This window comes from Pteropus medius, unplaced genomic scaffold (genome assembly GCF_902729225.1).
Source record: "Pteropus medius unplaced genomic scaffold, Ma_sr-lr_union100, whole genome shotgun sequence".
Classification (NCBI taxonomy): domain Eukaryota; kingdom Metazoa; phylum Chordata; class Mammalia; order Chiroptera; family Pteropodidae; genus Pteropus; species Pteropus medius.
In genome coordinates, this window is record NW_024342542.1 from 1,099,575 (window position 1) to 1,108,979 (window position 9,405).

General features: G+C 36.4%; 1 protein-coding gene across 5 annotated transcripts in view; it reads left to right on the forward strand.

Moving 5' to 3' along the window:
* Positions 1-9,405, forward strand: part of JADE3 (jade family PHD finger 3) — a 135,052-nt gene that overhangs the window by 53,019 nt on the left and 72,628 nt on the right. The window contains exon 1 of one of the 5 annotated variants that reach the window (XM_039866399.1): positions 4,774-4,792. The exons of the other annotated variants lie outside the window; for them this stretch is intronic. The gene's annotated coding sequence lies outside the window, so the exon portion shown is untranslated. Of the gene's footprint in view, positions 1-4,773; positions 4,793-9,405 lie in introns of those variants that run through there. 5 annotated transcript variants of the gene reach the window in all.

The window sequence follows — 9,405 nt, forward strand, 5'->3', positions numbered from 1 at the left end:
TGGAGCTGTTTTTTTCTATTATACAAATACAGATTACTCTTCTTAAAGACTTCAGTTACTCCTGTAACATTTAAAAAGTTGTGTGTTCTGTATGTTCAGAGTTAAAGACTGATCAGAAACAAATAGGAAAGTATTAACATTATTCACAAATCAGGCCCTGATAACAGTCCTTTTGTGAAGACAAATTGTTTGGGGAACTTGGATGCTCAGATACTTGAATTTGCCTCACATTTTAAGTCAAAGTCATTAATTCTGGCTCCTTGCACCTAAATGCTGGGAAGAACATAAATGAAGGTTTAAAACATAGCTGCAGATTATTTTATACTGCTCTCAAGAGGCAGGGCCTATGTCTCTTTCCAGTTAAATCTGGGTGGGCTTGTGACTGCTTCAACCACTACAATAGAATTTGTAACTTCTGAAGCTAAGTCATAAAAGGCAATGCCTTTTCCATTAGAACATTCATGCTGGGACCCCTGAGCTGCCATGTAAGAAGGCTGACTACCTTAAGGTCACCTGTGCTGGAGAGGCCTCTTGTGGGCACTCCAGAAATGGTCTCTGTTAAGTCCAGTCATCCTTGTCAAAGGTGCCAGATAAACGAAGAAGTAAAGAAGCCTCCAGATGATTCCAGCTGTTCTTCCCAGCTGAGGTTCCAGACATCTTGAAGTAGGAAAAAGCCATTCCTGCTGTGCTTTATCTGAATTCCTGACTCGCAGAATTCATGAAATGATAAAATGGTGGTTACTTTACGTCTCTACATTTTGCAGTGGTTTGTTATACAGCAGTTAATACTTGATACAACATAAATGAATGGGCATGGCTATATTCCAATAAAACTATTTATGGAACACTGAAATAAGAATTTTACATAGTTTTACATATCACAAAATATTATTCTTTTAATTTTTTCAATGATTTATAATGTAAAATCCATTCTTAGCTCATGGACTATACCAAAAACAAGTAATGAGCTAGAATTGGCCTGGGGACCATAATTTGCTGACCCCGGATCTAAAACAATTATGTCGTACAAGTAAAATTTAAAACTAAGGACTTCTAGACAAGATGGCTCTGATTTCATACTTTAAACTCACATCTCTTTTCTATACAAAGTAATAATGAATAAAATTTAAAAAATAAACACCTCTAATCAAGAAAAAATAAATCTCTGGACCACAAACATATCAAACAGTAAGTGGAGATTGATAGTCATGGGCCCCTAGTTACTGACATGCTGGACTCTAGATCCAGAAAAAGGTTGAGATGGCCGGGAATTGTATTTCCATAGGCAATGAGGAAATGCACCCTGACTGTGTAAAGTCAAGGATTGCCCATGAAAAGAAACAGAACACGATGTTATTTCTATTCAGAGTGGCAGGCAGGAGAGCAGAAAGAGACTCAGGGCCAGACACAAATGTATTATTGGTTTACTGTCTAAATCTGAACTTTTCTCCCTATTTTGGTGAGGTGAGACTGAGAACCCTGGGAGGAAACAGCTCTCAGTGGAGACGATGAATGAAGGAAGGAAATGAATTTTCTCCGAGGTTAGCCTGCAAACTAAAATTTCAAAGTGAGGGTAATTGTCTGAATTATTAACCAGCAAATAGAAGGGAAAGAATTAAATTAGGTATTAAATAGAGAAAAGTGATGTAGGGTCAAGGATAGTTTGGGGATAAAGGTAGGGAGAGATTCGAACCTGTTCACAGGTACGAATCTAGTATAAAGTCAGAATTAGGAAGTTAAAGGCAGATATTTTCTGTTCATAGAAAATTATTTCTTCGTTTAGAGCTGTCTAAAAATTGGAATAGATTGCCTCGTTAGATAACAAACTCCCTGTTACTGTCAAGTAGAGATTAGATGTTTCCTGGTCAATTGTGTCAAAAGATACATTACTGAGTGTCTTTGGGCATTTTAGTGTCTATTCAGTTCTCAATAGTTTGCCCCAAGTTGTTTTAAGTGTTATAAACGAATGAGTTATTCTGTGGACCTGCTTCACCTGGCAGCTCTCCATAGATTCATCAAATCAATGGGCCGAGTTAATTTATGTGACTTTGATCTTGAAGGATGAAATAAAACTGTAGATTCTCAGATAAGAGGTTTAGTGTCCAGGAAAGTTTCATCACTGTGACAATCAACCGTGGTCTGGGCTCACAGGTATTTTAGTCACTTTCTACGCACAACGAGTCTTTATTTCTAATTTCTGAGAGTTTTGTTTTTTATCTGTACATTTTTATAAAACACGGTTACCTGGAATAATTAAAATAGCACTGAGATGATAGGAGAAATGGATAGAGAAAGATCTGTTTCCTTTGTGATTCATATTTCTATGTGGGTGCTTTTAGTTTACATAGAAGTTTGGTTTTCTTGTGCCAAGAGGGGATAAGTTTCCATCTGTGCTCTCTAGCCCTCACCTTAGATCTTCTAGTGATCCCTACGGTTAGCATTTAATACAGTTCAGGGGTAACTTTCTGCTGTTTTGTCTCAAATGACTACTTGTCTGTATCCAAACCTGGCTTCCTGAGGTACTGAAGCGAGAAATGACTGAACTCAACTAATTCTCAGAAAGCCACATTTTAGTCAGTACTTTCCAACTTTCTCACCATTTTTTTTTACAGAACCAACAAGTGGTATAACTAATTAATTAGAATTTTATTCCTTTTCAAGTTATACATCTTAAATTCTGTTCAACATTTTGAAAATGCTAATAAGTAGTAAAATAACTAAAACTCAGACAGGAAAGCTAGAAAATGCAGTTATACTGGAAAAACAGCTCCCCACCCCCACAGAAAAACCAGGAGCACCAGGTATGATGAATATTTACCTTTTAAGGAAAAATAGCTACATTCTTGTTACCAAATGACTTCCTTCTTATGGCCCACAGATAGGGAGTCAGCTTCCCAATTACCCAGGCCTGTAAGTTTTACCTGTTTCTTTGCCTGTTTGTTTCCTTGATCTGGTAGAGTGCAGTAAGTAAGTGAACATCTCACAAATCCCTGGATTCATTCATTTTTGTTTCTCAATTTAATACTTTCCAGATATGTTAAGACATGAATAAAATGCCCTTTTTTATTATACGCTTTTTAAATAATAATAGTTTTTGAGATAATTTTGTTCAATTGTGAAATAGGGTATTTTGAGATAATATGTCTAAATTTAGAGAGGAGTTGCAAAAATAGTACAGAGAGCAAACTTCCTGTTCTAGACAAGACGGAGTAGACACATTTCACTCTTTTCCAATTAAATGTAATTGGCAGTTGTATGGTATATCTTTCCCATCCACTTTTAAGCTACCTATAGCTACCTATAGCTTAAAAGTGGATGGGAAAGATATACCATACAACTGCCAATTAAAAGAAAGCTGGAGTGGCTATACTAATATTAGATAAATTAGACATAAGAACAAAGAAAATTACCAGGGACAAAGAGGAGCACTACATAGTGATTCAAAGGGTTAGTCCACCCAGAAGACACAGCAATCTTAAATATGTATGCACCAAATAACAGAGCTTCAAAGTACATGAAGTAAAACTCATAAATGAATTGAGAAATAAACAAATCCACAATTATAGTTGGGAACTTCAGTGCCCCTCTTTCAGTAATTGATAGAACCAGTAGACAGAAAATCAGTAAGGATATAGAAGAAATACTACCACCAGTCAACCATAATTGACATAGAATGTTCCACTGGACAACAGCATATTATATTTACTTTTCAAGTACTCATATAGCATTCACCAAGATAGACTATATCCCAGGTAATAAAACAAACCTCAACAAATATAAAATAATTGAAATCATATAGAGTATATTCTCTGACCATAATGGAATCAAGCGAAGTCAAAAACATACTACAGAAAAATCTCCAAACACTTGGAAATTAAACAACACAGTTCTCATTAATCCATGGATCAAGCAGGAAGTCTCAAGGGAAATAAAAAGTACATGCTCTGAATGAAAATGAAAATTCAGCATATCAAAACTTGTAGGATGTAGCTAAATCAGTGCTGAGTGGGAAATTTATAGCACTAAATGCTTATATGAGAAATAGATGGAAGATCTCAAATGAATAATCAAAGCTTTCACCTCAAGAAAATAGAAAAAAAAGGTAAAATAAACACAGAGCAAGCTGGAGGAAGGAAATAATAAAAGAGAAGTTACTGTCATTGAAAACAAAAACAAAAGAGAGAAAAATAATCCAAAAACTGGTTTTTTGAAAAGGGAGATTCGAACTTAATTGGTAATGAGTACAGTTTGGGCATTGGGATTTTTACAAGCTCCCTAGATGATTCCAATGTGTAATGAGGACTGAGAACTTCTGCTGGGGAGGTCAGATACATTTCTCAGGGTTTAACTTGTGTTGGTATCTATGACCCAGCACTTTTCTTTTTTCCTGAATAGCCATTTCATTTTTCCTTACTTTTCGTTGTCCTCAAAGTCAGTACTTTTTCCCCTCATATATTAACTTCCGTGTCTGACTCCTCCTTTGCCATGGGTATGGTCTGAACAGAGGTGAGCTTTTAAACCAACCCCCCTCCAGTTCACACCCACACCACCTTGATTGATTTTGGGATTAACTCTGAAATCCTCCTCTGATTGGTTTGTCACACATCATTGGTTACCAATTTTAGGCTGTGATCACTCAAGCCATAGTGACAATGTGTCTGGTGCACCAGGTCCTGCGACCCTTGCTTGGAGGGAGCCGAAGGAAGGACTTGGTTTCTGAGTTCTGGTGGCCAGTGAAGTGCCTGTCCTCTGGTAGCACAGTAGTAACGTGCGGTGGATTTGAACTTGCTCAGTAAGTTTGGGATTGTTTCTGTAAACCGTATATGTGAGGCTTACATGCCTCTTATTGTTACTAAAACCTAGAATAAAAGTTATTTTTTCTCCTAATAAATGCTGATGATCATTTTAAATCAGGTAAATGTTATTGTAAATGTATTGGGGTACATGTGAATAAATATTTCAGTGTGGAAGCAGCAGATAAGAAATCATTATTTTGAAAATTTGAGTTTCTACCTAGAGAAAGAATTATGTGTTTTATACTAAAAGCTGTTCTTATTCATTTAATTTATTCTTAAGAGGTCTTATTTGCAAATTGTAGTTTATCTTAAAAAGATTTGTGTTTTCTATATATCTCTTCTTTTAAGCATTTTATTTTATTATTAGTTTCAAGTATATATATGTCTCCTTTTTTTTTCTTAAGATGCCAAGCCTACTTATCTGGACAGTTGAAATTGTTGAATATATATACATAAATTTAAAATAAAATTTACTGTTGATTTTTTAAAAGTTATTGGAACTGGGGCCTTTTTCCTTAAAAGGCATAGAACAAATTTTAATTTAGAAAGGGCTGGGACCATTAAAATATGTTGAGATAAAATCACAGAATAGGCCACCCAGGCTGAAATCTTCCAGTGAGGTCTATATCAGCCAAACAGTGGGTTGAGAGATTGGGAAGGAAGGGGTGGTGTTAGGAGAGTGATAATTCAATTGTATGCTTCCAATTTCTAATATTTTTGTCATTAAAAGAAAATTTTTTTACAGTTTAAACCAAAGGTTGTCAGGCTTTGGCCTATGAGCCAAATCTAGCCTACCACCTGTTTCTGTATGATCATCAAGCTAAGAATGGTTTTTACATTTTTAAATGGTTGAAAAGTGAAGTGTAATAGTTCATGACATGTACAATTTATATGAAATTCAAATTTCAGTATAATAAAGTTATATTGGAACAGAGCCATGCTCATTTGTTTATGTACTGTTGATGGCTGCTTTCATGCCACAATAGCAGTTTTGAATAATTGCAAGAGACCATATGACCCACAAAGCCAAATATATTTGCTATCTGGTCTTTTACAGAAAAAGTTTGCTGACCCTGGTTTAAATTCACTTCCCAACCTGGCCTTCCCGTGTAAGATGATTTCTCCTCAGGCAGTTTGGAATTCCCAAATAATTTGTTGACAAGTTTGTATATTAAAGGGGGTAAACCTGCTTCCTGGCAACAGCAATAACTGTGGTTGACATAGAAATATTAGTCTGAGAAGCAGGAACCTACCTAGGTAAATTCTTCTTTTCTTCTCTTTTCTTAAATGCTTTTTGAGGGCTTTGGAGAAGAATTGACCTTTGTACTCCTCATCTCATCACAGGAAAGACTGATGAGTCACATGATGTGTCTTATTTTTAAAAACAAGCTTTAAAATGACTGAGATGAAGGTATTCTTTTAGAAAGTACAGAAAAGTTTATCTACTCCAACTTGCGATCTCTCTTCTTTTTTAAAGACAAAGATTGGTTGGGGGTGAGGAGAAGCAGTAAAATATGTACAATATGTTCTTTTGCTTGATTATTTTTTGTTTACTCAGTCTCTAGATAGTTATTTGTGGCTTCAGTCACCAGATTACTGAAATGTGGTAAAGACGAAAGATACTTGAAGTGAACAGGCTTGAAGGGAAGTTTTGTTTCCACAATATTGAAGCATTGATAGGTTGAATTGTTCTGTAGAGAGAGGTGAATTCTGAATTAAAGTATAGGCAGTGAAGTCAGTGGTCTCAAGTGTGGAAAGAGTTAGTATTGTTTACCCCAAAGTAGTGGTAATAAGCTCAAGAAATATATTTATAGTATTCATGATTTCTGGGAGGTTTTTTGCCCACATGGCGGGAACTGACCATTAAAGTATAAGAAGTGTGCTACTCTGGTCTGACCAGTGGACTAACTCAAACATCTGTTTCTGTTAATGGATCTGAGGGATATTTTTCTGAAAGCTTAAGAGAGCTGGATTTTAAGATGCTTCTTTACTTAAGGATTACTTCCAAATACCATCATGGATTTATCCTCCCTGATTTTATCTCAGTCCTTCTTGAACCTGTTTACATTTTCATTCTGTTCCATTTCTTGAGTTGATGAGTTCTCTAAGTTCTCTAAGTATTGCTCAAAGTCCTGCTTTCTTTTTGATAAAATTGCCTTTGGGTTTCAGGGAGTGCCCCTTTGTTACTTTAACTCTGAGATTGGGTGAGTAAACTCAAGTCAATCATTTCTATACTCTTGATTCTTATCGATTTCTGCTTCATTCTTTTAGAGCAAGATTTCTTAACATTGGCAGTATTAACATTTTGGGCCAGATAAATCTGTACATAGTAAGAGACTATCCTGTGCATTATGGGATGTATACCAGCCTCCCTGGCCTCTACCCCCTAGATGCCAATAACACCCCACTTCCCAGTTGTGAGAACCAAAAATGTCTCCAGATATTGCTACATGTCTCCTGGGAACAAAGTTGCCTTCAGTTGGGAACCATTGCTTTAGATGTTTGTCTTTCTCAAACTGCAAAGTTTTGTGCTTTGGAAGCTATCTTTATAATACGGAAGCCTCTCGATCCAATTGATTGTATTGTGCTTTTCTGGATTTTTTCAGCTCTGGTGAATGCCCTTCTTGAATGACAGTGATAGCTACTTTTATAGTTTCAGTTTTTCAGGTCAGCTGCATTATTTGTGGGTGGTGTGGAGGACAGTTACCTCAAAATCTTACAAGTATTTTTTTTTCTAATTATAAATGTCCTGTATGTGAAAAAAAATTGGAGAATGTTTTTATCACCCAGAGATTCATCACTTTGATGTTACTAATGTAACTGATGTTAGTAATTGGTTTATGTCCTTCATCTATTTTCTATACATTTTATTTCACAGATGTAATCTTGCTATAAAAGTAATTTATACTGTTTTTTCCACCTAACATTTTAACATAAATGTTTTCCAGTATACCATGCTTAAATGATTGAAATACGATAATAATAATATAATTTAATTATTTCTCTTGTTTGATAGCTGGGTTTCATTTATTTTTATTGTGGAGTTCTAATAGACAGTTTTTGTTCATAAATCATTTTCTGTTTTGGATTTATTTTCGAAGATGAATGTTAGAAGAATTCCTGGGTCAAAGGGTGTAAATATATTTAAAGTAGAGCCTTAAATTATTTTTAAGCTGCTGTATGGCCCCCCAGAGATCAGTGAATAGGGGCTCTTCACTAACCATGCGTTTCTGAAGTATGTCTCATGGGCGTATAGAAGAAAAAGAAAGGGCTGTGTTGAAATTAATCACTTTACCTTGCCTGCTTGCTCTTCTGTGGGAGTATTAATGGGAAGTCAGGTAGCCACCAAAACACAAATTTAGATTCCAGTCCCAAATTATCCCATTAGATTGACTTCCAGACAGCTCTCAGGAGTTTTACCCAAGGAAGGCATTTACTTTATACATTTTTATTTTGCCTGGCTTATAGTCGCTGTTAAAATAAATCAGCCTGCTGTTAATCATTTTAGTTGAGGTTATAGTAGGAATAAGATCTGAAAACTGCCATCAAATAACTAACTGTACTCAAGGGTGCAAGATGAGGGCTTGTGCACATTTAATTTGTTCCAAAACAAAGGAATACTTATTGTGGGAGGTAAGGAAGAAAAGAATGCCTTTATAAAGTTTGTACTCTAGAGAACTAGTAAATAACCAGCTTAATTATATATCCATTTGTAAGACATCGGAAACATCATGAAGTTACTCCAAGGTTGCACTGTACTTATTTATGGTTTTGCTTAACAAAAAATATTTATTCTAAAGTACTTTTTAAAATGTACCACTTAATGAAGGTTCATATGTTGTCTTGAGTAGAGGTGCCTAGAAGCAGAACCTGAGACAGTATCTGAATATACATGATTTATTGAGGGAGTGCTTTCAGGAGAAACCTATAGGGGAGCGAGGACACAAGGGTAGAAAAGAAGAAGGAGCTATAGTAAGGATATGGTCTTAGGAAAGTCTAGCCTTAGCCTGTTTTGGTTGGGAGGGGGCGTGTAGAACAAATTATTGGCTGCTGGTAGCCCCTGGGAGAGAGACAGAGAGAGTATAATTTCCTTGGCAGGACTCCAGCTCTTGGGGTGGGAGACACCTGTGAGCCATTAGTATCCAACAGGCAGTAGCTGGGAGATGGGTATGCTAGCTTGGTAAAGGAGACCTAGGTGGGGCACCACATTGCCTATTACTGTTTTGCATGTTTACTTTGTGCAGGACGCTGTGCTAAGAGGAGGTAAGAGGTGAATGTAACATAGTCCTTTCTTTCAAGAAGTTTATGGTCTAGTGGCAGGGCTGACCACATAAAGAGTATTTATAGTGCAACATGTATAGAGACTTGGGTAGAAAGCAGAAAAGTGCATGATTGTATGAGAGGGTTATCTAGGGAGCTTCACTGAGGAGATTTCACAAATTGGTAGGACCAGACTGAGGGAAAATGGCCTGGCCAGGCTAAACAGGGAGGGGAACTATAGACAGAGGGAAGAGCCCTTTGCCAAAGCCAGCAAGTATGAAACAAGATGATGTATTCATGGAATCACATAGAGCAGAGTGTGTGCAGGGGGCAGCTGATGAGGCATGGT